The 12,719-nt window shown below is 45.9% G+C and overlaps 1 protein-coding gene across 3 annotated transcripts in view; it reads left to right on the top strand.

The window, feature by feature from the left end:
* Positions 1-3,056: 3,056 nt before the first annotated feature.
* nlgn2a (neuroligin 2a) overlaps positions 3,057-12,719 on the top strand; it is a 53,889-nt gene continuing 44,226 nt past the window's right edge. For 2 of the 3 annotated variants that reach the window (XM_037260248.1, XM_037260249.1), the window contains exon 1: positions 3,058-3,927. The gene's annotated coding sequence lies outside the window, so the exon portion shown is untranslated. Of the gene's footprint in view, positions 3,928-12,719 lie in introns of all 3 variants that reach the window. The other variant, XM_037260250.1, reaches the window with a different exon arrangement.

Consider the following 12,719-nt stretch of genomic DNA (forward strand, 5'->3'; position numbering starts at 1 on the left):
TTGCTTGTGTCCTCTTTCCGGGAGCAGTGCGCGGCGTGTTGTGTTGTGAGCAGAGCAGGCACGTGAAAGGGGAGCCGCAGAGGCGTAGCCAAGCCGGGGCGAGCCGGGGCGGCGCCCCGGTTCGGACTCCCTGCGCCCCGGTTGAAAAAAAAAAAAAAAAAAAAAAAAAGAAAAAAAAATCGAGCTTTTTCGAATTCTTCATTTTCATGCCGTTTTTTTCTTTCGGTCTTGCGCGAATGTGCTTGCGCTATTCTATGTGCGCGATGTTATCCATTCACCGTTTGCCTCCCGGATGTTGTTTTAGCGATCAGCGAACGGCGTGGGTGATTTTCGATTTTTTTTCCTGTGGGCGTGCGCCCCTACTGGAAAAATTCCTGGCTACGCCTCTGGGGAGCCGACAACTACGCGGCTCCTGGGCTGGTGCTATGGCTAGTGTCCAAGAAGACGAGGAAATTCGCTCCCCTTTGGGCTTCAAGTCATTCATTTGGAAGCACTTTGTAATTTCCTAAATAAAGAGTTTGCAGTACCTTGTTGATTTTGCGTATGAATTGTTATAAATCAGGATATTGTTCTATATCGATCGTAGAGCACTATATCGTGATGTATCGTGAAAGAATCACAGCAGGCTTTAAGATATCGGCAAATATCGTATCGCGGTTCTTTGTATCGATATGATATCGTATCGTGACAAAACCCGCGATTTACACCCCTAATATATATATATATATATATATATATATATATATATGCACACACACACGCACGTACGCACATACCTACTAGACAATATTTGTAATATTTCACTCCTCTCACTTCAAATAATTGTTATGCGTGCGCACACATGCGCGCGCGCGCGCGCGTGCACACAGGCACACGCCCTGAGTTTCAGTTCCAGAAGGCTCCCCATGTCGCCGTGCAGGCTTAATTAGCAGCCTGTTTAAGCTCATCCGCGTGGCTCTTCAAAGGAGATCAATGCAAATAGATGCGATTTCGCTACTGGCATCAATTAAACCCAAAATGTCCATCTTCTAGTTTTGGAAACTCAAGGGCTTTTTTTTTTTTTTTTTTTTTTTTTTTTTTTTTAATCATGGGGCAAGCAATGTATTTTCTACATAATCCAGTTTAATTTTTACGCCAACTCCCATCTCGGAAGCGATGCTGTAAATTCCATCGGCTATATGATGACGAGACTGCTTAAAAAATCATGTTGTTTTGGAATAACAAATAATCTGTCATTGCTTCCCGGCATATCTTGCGAGAAGGCTGAACCCAAAGTAAGCTTTGATGGTTCCTAAATTCACAAATGAGCCAAGATATTGATGAGGCGTGTCGTGACCAGTGCGGCTCCCTCATTTAACGCGGCGCCGCTCAGTCGGTGTAATGGAGGCGAAAACGAGGGCAAGTTTTACATCCCCAGCCGCAAGCTTCTATACATCCAAAGTGCTTCAATTAACCGTGCGCTCGGCCTGAATATTTTTATTTTTCCTTTATTTCCTTCTTGAAATGAGCGCACCCTCAGATTTGTCTTGGCTGCACTTCTACGAGGCGGCGATAAAAACAAAGGAAATGAAAGCATCCAGCCAATTTAATACATTAAAAGTCATTCGTCAACTTTGCTGAGCTAGCCTGTTGGACTGGAAAAATTTGTTCACGGGCTTGAGAGTACAAGAAGAGAAGTTCAGTTATATTGAGATGGGGAGGGGGGGGGGGGGGGGGAGTGATTACGCAAGCTTATAAACATATTAAATAGTCCGTTTTTTCGCGTTTTGATGGCGGTGGGGATGTTCTTTCCTTTGTGTGGGCGTGTCATGGATTCAACTCGGCGAAAGGTAAATGAGGCTGGCAGAAAACCAGCTTCTTTCTATCTATCTATCTATCTATCTATCTATCTATCTATCTATCTATCTATCTATCTATCTATCTATCTATCTATCTATCTATCTATCTATCTATCTATCTATCTATCTATCTATCTATCTATCTATCTATCTATCTATCTATCTATCTATCCGTGTGTGTGTGTGTGTGCTGCAATCACATCGCATAAGCAGCAACAGTGGAGCATTGAAGCGTCGAAGCTCTGTACCTCCGAGCGGGGGCGGCGGAGGGACGGCGGTGGGCCGTTTGGACTCAGCTTTCTCCCAGGCGACCCGTTACCATTGCGATGCTCGACCCGATTCTATCTTGTGGAAGGATATCGCCGTATACGGTGCCTGGTCACGTGCTCTGATGGGATCTGTGTATAGTCCAGATTCTTTCCTCGGTCTTCTGGAAGTGATGTGAACAGGTGCACCGACTTTAATGATATGATGATTAAAAAATGTCAATCTCATATGATATCAATTCAACCTTAGTAGGTTTCCCTGTCCCCTTGGCTGTTTGGCGCCTTGCTACAGTGACAAAAGTGGACCTTCCCTACTGTGCTATCTTACGAAGCAGTAAGTGATATGGCCCAATACCCCTCCCCAATCTTCGGAGGATTTTTATCTGGACTTTGAAGTGAACTCGTCTTATCTAGACTTTGAAGTCAAAAGGCTTGATTTACTAAGAACAGCTCGTTTTTGGATCTGCAAACCTTTCGTGGATCAGGCCTTCAGTGTGATCTGATGATTAGGGGCGTCTATGTCAGGTTGTAAACCCGGCGACTGGTGGCGGAGGCCGACGCTTGGCTGCACTGCTGCCTGTGTAATCACACATGTGCTTGTGTTGCTTCCAGAGGCGCAGGTGCTGCCAACACGCAGCTTTTACCATCTGCGGTGATGAGTTCAGGAACTGAAGCATGCTGAAGGCGATATGATCAGCCCTCGAGGACCAAGATGTTTGTGTATGTGTGTATCTATCCAAGTATGTATTTATTTTTATTTTTATTTTTATTTTTATTTTTATTTTTATTTTTATTTTTATTTTTATTTTTATTTTTATTTTTATTTTATTTTTTATTCATTGCACTTGAATTTTTTGGGGAAAAATACAAAAGGGACATCTGTTCCTTTAACGACATCTGATATCACACAGGAGCAAATGCGAGTGGCTGATGGCGCTGGAAAGAAGAAAAATATAAGCGATTCCTCAGCCCGAATGGTTTCCATCCGCCCAAAGGATGCTGAGGCTGGATCACACGCTGTCGTATTGAGGTCATAGGCAAGCGTTGCCATGGCGACCCGCTCTCGCTCGGGAGGAGGACACTGCGGCGCGTGCACCGCACGGCGGGGGCGTGCCCAGCGAAGACGCGCACGTCACGGGGGCGCGAGCCGAGGCGGTTCACCTCAGCGGCAGGCAAGCACTGACCGCGAGTCGTTCAGGAAACTGCACAGAATTCTTTTGGACCCTTCTGGCGTTCCGTCCTAGAAATTGGCGACGACACCGACGACGCGGAGGACTAGCAAAACCGAGCTGAAGCTGAATTGATTGCAGGTGGCTGCTCGGCGATGTATCCGCAGACGCGTCCACGCCGCTCGGCGGTTCTGTTGTGGCTCGACCGGGCCTCAAATTATTGAGCCCGATGTGGACCCAGCTGCTAGGCGGTGAAACGATGAACGAATGTGCTGCCGTCTTGCTGGAGGAGACGACGGAGGCTGAGCGTGCACGGATACGTAGAGCCTCCTGCTGATTATCCCCATTTTTTTTTTTTTTTTTTAGACCCAGTTTGATGTTTGTGTATGGGTTCAGTCTCCGGTGTCATTAGCCCGGTTCGACTCAAGAAGGGAGGGACTGCTCTCCTTTTTTTTACTGGTGGATTCATCTCCCCCTCCTTCATTTCTAAAAAATAAATAAAAAATATTTGGACTTTTTTTTTTGTAGTCAGTTTATAAACGCTTCTGCTTGAATGGACTTTTTGGCAAGCGGAGGACACAATCCGAGGAGACAAGAAAGGACATCAGTGAGAACCTGGCTCTCCACCAGCACCCGGGGATCCCAAATTAACAGGTAGGATCAAGTGTTTCACACATCTTCATCGTGTGGTCTCTTTGCTGCTTCTGCTGTTAAACGCACACGAGTGTATGTCGAAGAAAGGTTTGCCCGAATAATTTGTGCAATGATTACTCAATAATATTTCGGGACGTGTTGACATCTGCCTCTGCCTTCATAGTGAAATGTGTTTCACGCAGTCTTCTTTCTATTCCTTCACTTAAATGCAAATTGCCCTGGTCCAATGTTCATCAAGGTGCACACTGCGGCGACATGCGTGTGGCACGCTGCTCGTCTTCGACGTCCACGCAGAGCTCGTTTCTTGCCCGCATGAGGAAACTCAAAACAGGAAACACCACCGCTCTGAGGGCAGCGCACAAATAGATGCACAAAGAATGGGCCGCATTGATATGCCAAGCAGGCTGCTGTCTGTTGTGGCCCGCTCGGATCAACGGGGGCATGCTAGATGACAGGATTCAGCAGGGACAAGAAGACCTCTGTTCTCATCCGCAGCCTGGCTCTGCTTAATTGGCACTTCCCCCCCCCCCCTCTTTTTTTTTTTTTTTTTAGCTTTAATGCAGCTCACCTGCCCTGGATGGTTACCGCGGCTGTGAGGACAAAAACAGCCGAGTCAAAATCCTTGAAAAAGTCATCAAATGTTAAATCGCAATGTTGAGTGGAGGGAGAAATGTAATTAGATTTTCATATCTTTTTTTAAATGGGTCAGCCAACGTTTGGACCGGGTGTGGTTTCCCCCAAGGTCCTCATGAGGATCCCACGGGCCTGTTCTAAAAATAACTCACCACTGCTTGGACATTGTGATTTTCTCGCTACGTTGTGGAAATAATCATTTGAAAATTTAAACAGTGGTGCATATTGAGACTTAGCTTCTCCCAACCTTGTTAAATCGTTAACATGATGAGTGTCTTCACTTCGAGCAATCGTAATTATTCATAGCATAAATTGGTTGCCCTTTGCATTAATCAATACTCAAAAAGGTTAGCGACCCCTGATTTAGACCGTTAATATATGACAACACTCGCAGGCATATATTCTTTATCCTCACTAAAAAAAACTTTGGTTGTTTTGGTGTGGAAGCTGCAATGATTGTCCTCAGAAACCACATTAGAGGTGAAAGACCATTTGGTATATTTTTGCTTTGCACAATAAATATTTATTTTATCGCTCGGCCAAGACTAGAGTGCTCCTTCGCATCATGTAAGCGCTTGACGTGCACGCTAACACGTTAGCCGTTAAATGAAAGCGCCTTGCTTCTTCACCCTTCAAGACAATATGGATTTGTGAGACTTAAGTGTGCAGCCAGCGAGGGCCTTTGTGTTTATCGCCTTTGGTCATCATTTCTGGATGCGCTCGCTGCTTTCCGTGCACACTGCGTGTTTGTCCGCCGCTTTCATCGGCTTCCAAAATGAGCCTCGACTGGCTTGTTGCACTGCAGTTTTGCAAACTGAAATGTTGGAGAGACTCGAGCGTTGTCCGTTGAATGTCTGTTTTTAACGGGAACGCATTTATATTGGACGCTGCTATGCTCAAGGAATCGCGGTGGCTTTTTCCTAGAAAAGAGAAAGAGCCTTCGGCGAACTACAGAAACAATCAATTGAGCGCTTCCAGGAAAGTCGCGAAAGAAACATCCGATTCAATCTCCGTTGTCCAGCGTTTTATTCGAACTCGCTCATCCTGTCAACGGTGGCTTCGTTAAGAGGGTGGCTTGAACTCTCCGCCGTTCTTTTCTCGCCACCCTGGCTCCAAGCGGCTGACACCGGCCAGGATCAATGAACATTTGTTGGTCTTCTGCTCAAAGAGATAAACACGTGCAGCCAGCGCCACGGACCTCCGACAATCCTGCAAGAAGCATTTCGTGAAAGCGTGACACAGATGCCGAGGTGGCAAGCGGCTGCCGAGATAGCCGATGGGATTGATTGACAGTTGGAAGACCCCCCCCGAACCCCGCCACCACCCTTGAATCGATGAATCGAGTAATCGACAGCTCTTTTAATAATCGTTTAGAGCACAGGTGTCAAACTCAAAGCCCGGGGGCTAGATACGGCTCGCCACATCTTTTTATGTAGCCCGCCAAGACAAATTAAATTCAGTCAATACGAAAATTGCAAATCGTCTTCACTTTAAAAAAAAAAAACATTTTTTAAATATTTGAACAGTTTTTACTAGTCTCCGATTTGAAAACTAATTATTCTTCGGTTTGTTCATCGAAGCTTATACTGAATATAATATGAGGCGTTATGTACATTTATTTGAGTTGACAGTCATAATGGCCCACCGAAGGAAACTATGACTACCATGCGGCCCGCGACAAAAATGAGTTTGACACCACTGGTTTAGAGCTTTTTTTTTTAACCTACAGCATTAGCGACAAACTCAAGGCTCGGGGGCCAGATAGGGCCCGCCACATTATTCTATGTGGCCCGCAAAGACAAATTTTGCTTTATGTCATTACTAAAACTAAAAATTGTCTTCACTTTAAAAAAAAAAGAGAGATATTGCTGGCAATTTTTATTACCATTTGTCTTTTTAAAATATTTGAACAGTTTTTACTCATCTCTGATTTCAAAACTACTCATCAGTTTGTTTTGTAGCCTTTGACAATCATAATGGCCCTCCGAGGGAAACTATGAAAATGAGGTTGACACCCTTGACGTACAGAAAGTCAACACGAGTAGGGAAGGAGAATTTTGGGTGCCGGTCCGAGCTCCCATTTTAATATATCCAAGTTGTAAACGGAACATTGAAATAAAATATTAGAGCCTTCCTGCCTTGTACTTTTTGCACCACCTTAGTTTTAATTTTACGGCGCCACCCCCTCAACGCACCTTGAGCTACATTAAGACTTTGCATCAAACAATTAGCTCATCTCAAGCCCCTCATTGATGCGTGGTAGTGCCGCCGGGCTTCCGCCGTCAGGATGTCAGACCATAATGAAAGCGATAGGCCGGTTCTCACATCGAAGAATCAGCTCGCCTCCTTTCGGGGAGCCAATTTGAGTGTATGCGCTGGCGCGTCGGCGGCTGACAGTGAAGAACGAGCGCCTCGGCGTCAGTGTCCAAGTTTCACGCTCAGCTGATGCCAAGCAGCCCGTGATGCTTGTTGTCACTGTCGCAATCGGCGGAGGATGAACAGCGACACGCGTGTGCGAAAACGCGCAAACACGCCAGAGATGCTATCTCGTTTTTTTTTTTTCGGGCATCCGCTTGAAGGAAATGCACATTTTGTTTCGGCCTTGATATTTGCTATATGCGTGTCCGCCGTCCCTCAGAGAAAACAACTCGTGTCGCTTGAACCATTAATCTATGGCGCTCGGAGGCCGGAACATGTCCTTTGGTGACAAATGTTACCCAACGCCAGACGGCTTTTCAGCCCGAATCTGTTTTGCGCAGGTAGCAGTCGGCACGTAAATGTCAGCGGCTCACGCTGAACTTTACTGCACACGCCTATCTACTTGGCCCGAAGCTTTATCACTCCGGTGGGAAAAATGAAGCTCGCGCCGTGTCCTTCATGAGTCACATCGGCACAATCTTTACCTGAGGTTGAAAGAAGAAAAAAAAAAAAAAGCCGACGAAGTAAAAGGCGTACGGACTCGCAGTTTAGAATTAGAGGAAGAAAGATGCGGGCTGTTGTCGGCCTAATTAGCCCTGCTAAGGGAGTGTAACCTTGATCACACGCTGGTGGCAAAGCAGATTGCCTCGCTGGGATGCGTGTTAGCGCGTATCGCCGGGAAACAGCTGCTAGGATTGGACGGGGACGGCGAGGCCGGCCGCTCGCTAAGCGGAGTGGCCGCTTTCTTGCTTGCTGTTGAGGGTGGAGACGCAGGGAAGAAAGCAAAGTCGAGCTCCCTTGGCGCCAAAGTAAAACCACCTCGTTCCATTTGGGATTTGGAGGCAAGGAATGGAGGAGACTATTTCAAAGCCTGCAAATTAGGATTTTTTTTTTTTTTTGGTGCGTGTGTGGGTCTGATTTCTACTTCCACCTCATACACTTTAATCTGGAATAAACATTCGGAATGGGGACCGGGGTTTACATCCTGGGTGCCACTATCCCACCTACTCATTTTAAACACTGCAATTCAGCAGGATTTTTTTTTTTCTGCTTTCTGCTTCCACTTTAATCTGGAATAAACATTCGGAACGGGGACCGGGGTTTACATCCTGGGTGTCCAAATCCGGTCCTTGAGGGCCACTATCCCACCTAGCTATTTTAAACAGTGCAAATGAGCAGGATTATTTTTTTCTGGTTTCTACTTCCATTTTAGTCTGGAATAAACATTCGGAACGGGGACCGGGGTCTACATTCCGGTCCTTGAGGACCACAATCCCACCTCATCATCATTTGAATCTGATGTGTTAGAGGAGGTCCAACACCTAAAACACGATTGATTGGTCTTTATCCCGGACAACCGATGCAAAACATGATCTGCCTGACACTTCCTTTTCCTCCCCATTGAGAATTTTGTTGATGTGTAAATATGGGAATCGATCCCCCCCCCCCCAAAGGTCTCTCCAAGAGCGCCCCGTGGATTGCCTCCTAGACAGCTTATTTTTACAGGACTTTGACAAATCCAAAAGAGGCAACGCCGTATTGATCCTCCGGCTGACATCATCACTAACATGAACAATTTCCTCCTGGGAGAATGATTGGGTGGCACCGGTCCATTTCATTTCGGTCTGCGGCGTCCACGGTTGACTCGATGTGCTCAAGATGTAAACGGTTGTCCCGGTTCTCCCCGGCCCTTCCCCTTGTGCCACTGGCCCTCTCCACTTAATTAACCCATTGATCAGGGCGCACATAAATTACCCTTCCAGAAAGGCCTTTAAAGAAGACTGCCGTCTCTTCACGCCTCTCACTCTTCGCAATTTGCTGCCGTGGTGCCAGCAACGTCCCTCGGCCAAACTCGGTTGTATCGTGATTTGCAGCACAATATATTTAGTGTCCGCCCCCTCCTTCTTCTTCTCAAAGACTGAAATGGTGGACATGGGATTCGAAGCAGTTAGGAAGTTGGGTGGAGGTCAATGCTGCTCTTGTACAAGCCCCTCGATTCATTAGGCTCACATAGCGCAACCTTTTCATGGTGGCCCTCATGTGGCTCAAAAGCTTCACCCCCCTCTCTTCCTTCCTCTCCATCTTTTCTTTTGGCCTGTGCCTGACTCGAGTGGGACGCCGTGTCTCTGCTCGGAGATTTGCTCAATTAGGAGGATCTCGGAGGTCATTGTCGTCAAAGGCCCGCCTCTGTATTCAGGCTCCATCCTGCTTCTTGCCTCTTTTTTTTTTATTCCTGTTTACATCCAAATCTCACGGAAATGAGTGAATTAGATTTAAAGCACTGGTGGAAAATGTATTATCAAGGCAATTGTACACCCAAGACATCCAATTTAAAAAAAAAAAGTAAGATAATCGTTGAGGGACTGGCCAAGCTGTGCTGTTTTGACAGTGAATTAGAGCTGACGTTAGCTTGCTAAATTACTGAAATAAAATGGAACCATTCATTTCATACAAAAAATGACTTCCAAAATTGACTTCCAAAAAGTGAATTACTCCCCCGATAATGCAGTTCCAGTCAGGTTCTCCATCTCACTTTAGGTTAGCCGTTAGCATAGCTCTTCTGTTTTCTGTGTAGCTTGGAGTTTAGCGGCGATAGCTAGCCAGTCACAGCTTGTTGATAGCTTAGCGCCTAGCATTCGCTTTGTAGTTCCCAAGCACCATTGATCAATCAGTAAATAGATTCCAAATGTCTAACTGCATATACCCCTAAGCTAGTTGTTTAAAAAATATGATAAAAACTGCGTATATGCTAGAAGAACTCCTCACTGGGCTAATTCAGGGTTAGCGTGGATACCATTTAAAGCTTCTTTCCCTTGAGACTGATGTCAATTTGTACACCTAATCAAAACCCCTGTCGTGATGGATTCTTTGTATCTTTCTCAATTTAGCATTATTCTCCCTGATAGCATAAAAACACACACAATGCCACACGCATCCCATGTGGTCGCCATTATGAAAGAAAGTGAAGATTCAAAGATACGGAATGCCCGCAGGGCGTAGGAAAGCGGAGCATGCCCAGGAGGTGTGGATGCTCTTCCTTCTTGACGTGTACCGACCGCTGTTGCTATGGCTCCTGGGAAACGACTCATTTTTATGCCCTCACATTGTACGAATGTTAAAGTATGTGTATTTGCTTTACGCCGAGCATTTTTTGTGTCACCCGCCGCTGTTGCGTGGATGATGATGGTGGAAATGTTCTCGGGGAGTGTAGAGCGCTCTTTCTTTTTTTTTTTTTGTCGTCTGGGCACATTAAGTCGCTTAAATGGCTCTCTCCGGCTCCAGCGGCTCGGCCTGTCACGCGCACGCAGGTTTACTAGCCTCGGGTGCATCTCGCTGTCGCTGTCACTGCGGCATGAGGGTAAATATGTTTTGGGGAATAATCGTCTGTGCCGAGTGCCTCCCCGTTACCCCCGGAGTCTAGCCTCGCTGTTGCATTTGGTCATGTCAGAGCCTTAATTCAAGGTCAGTCACGACAGATGCGGATTTGCAAGCCCAGCGCCGAGAACAAGTTGAAAATGACTCTTCCGGGCGTGAGAGGAAAGCGCTCCCTGGGGGGGGGTTCCACGAGTCAAGGTGAGCGTTAAGACTATCAAACAGGCAGTGGTGTCACTCTATGGTGAACATGCTCAAAAGGTTTTAGACAAAAGCTTTTAGATTTTTTAGTTCATCGGCCTCCAGTTTGCTGTGGAATAGATTCTAAAATCATGCGACGTGCACTATAAATCATTGAATGGCTTATGTCTTGAATGCATTCAAGAAATGCGCTTGGAATATTAGCCCTGTCGGGTTCTGGGTCAGTCGACTCGGGTTGATTACAAGAGCCCGGAATTCAAAGCAAACATGGTGCCGCAGCATTTCGGTGTTATGCTGCATGCAAATAGAATAAGAGAGCTGCTTTAAAATCCGGATTAAAAATGATGCTCCCCATACTTATTAAGATCTTCTGATGCATTTCTATAGTCAATTTTTTGAAAATCATGTACGCTATTCAATAATTATTAAGATCTTCTGATGCAGTCTGTAGTCAATTTTTTGAAAATCATGTACGTTATTTAATCATTTTAGGAAACTACCTTTTTTTAAAATGAAATCTCTGCTTAGCTTTTAAATGTCTTAAATTCTTGTTTTTTGAAGTGTCCTAAATTATTCCGCCTTTAGATCTTGTATTTTGCCTTCACGTTTAATTTTGTAACTAAGAAGCAAGTTGAGCGTGAAATGCAGCAAAAAAAACGCCTCGTTTTAACACCAATGGTGCAGCAATACATTTTGACACTCACTATAACACTACTCCCATTCATATCTTCTTTATCCTCTCCGATGATCTGAGAGGAGGCAGCTCCTAGAGCCAGATTAGTTAGCATGTCGCTAACCCCAGCAGAACAGTTTTGCCCTTGAAGTGCTACACGTAAAGGTTCCCTCAGGACCATCCCATAGTCCCAGTGCTGGGATGTCTCTTTTCTGTCAGGACTCTACTCATGCATGCATCAGTGTTTGGAGCTCTCGAACAGTACGGGAAAAACCTGCCTGAAAATGAGGACAAATCCCTCGCCGCATTTACCTCATTCGTCATCTGTAATTTAATCCCATGTTAGTTACATGTTTAACTAGAGGTTACACGGACGTGGGGATGAGCAATGGCTTTTAGGAAGGGGGGGGGAGCTTTCCGTTGCATTAGCGCTCAGTCGTTCACCTCAAGGGAAGCTGGAGACAGACCATGCAGGAGATGACGGGAGGAACTTGCGAGGTGGCTGAAAAATGAGCACGTGCGGGATGGCAAAGGGAATGCACGATGAGGGAGCGTAAAAAGAAAAAGAGCTGAAAGGGAGAGTTTTGGTGCATGGGTGGAAAAGGAGAGAAGCGGGGGGGGGGGGGGGCGAGGCTGCGGCAACAAGATGAGACTCTTAAAGCGAGAGGGAACGGACAAAGCTGCAATGCTGGATAAAAGCCCACAATGGAGATTTGATACTGTGAAAGAGACAGAGAGAGTGCATTAGGGAACAAAACTATGAATGATGCATCAAAGGTTCCATCGTTTGAGTTATTGGGGCTGAGGCGGCGCGCGGCGCTTGAAAGGAATTTCATAAAAGAAAGAAAGAAAGAAAGAAAGAAAGGCGCGTGTCAACACGAGAGGAATGAAGGATTACCAAGATTGGTAGAAAGACCAAGAAAAGATTGAGCAAAGGGAGAATAAGTGTGCGTTAGAGGGGTTATTCCTGGACTTGCAGAAAAGTGGAGGATACAATAGATGGAGAGAGGGAAAATTGTGTGTGTGCGTGTGAGAAATAGTTTGAGTGTGTGTGCGTGAAAGAACACGTGTGTGCATTGAGAGAAATTGCATGAATAAACTTGGTAAACACCAAGAGAAATGTGTGCGCGTTCACGTTTGTGTGTGTGTGTGTGTGTGTGTGTGTGTGTGTGTGTGTGTGTGTGTGTGTGTGTGTGTGTGTGTGTGTGTGTGTGTGTGTGTGTGTGTGTGTGTGTGTGAGTGTGAGTGTGAGTGTGAGTGTGAGTGTGAGTGTGAGTGTGAGTGTGAGTGTGAGTGTGAGTGTGAGTGTGAGTGTGAGAGTGAGAGTGAGAGTGAGAGTGAGAGTGAGAGTGAGAGTGAGAGTGAGAGTGAGAGTGAGAGTGAGAGTGAGAGAACACCCTTTGTTTGTGAGAGAGCGAAAGTGAGAGATAAGTTGATGAGAACCGAAGATAGGTCATTACTCAGTCAACCTCTTCTCCCTATGGATTGATCTCGT

Source organism: Syngnathus acus, chromosome 10 (assembly GCF_901709675.1).
Source record: "Syngnathus acus chromosome 10, fSynAcu1.2, whole genome shotgun sequence".
In the NCBI taxonomy this organism is placed as follows: domain Eukaryota; kingdom Metazoa; phylum Chordata; class Actinopteri; order Syngnathiformes; family Syngnathidae; genus Syngnathus; species Syngnathus acus.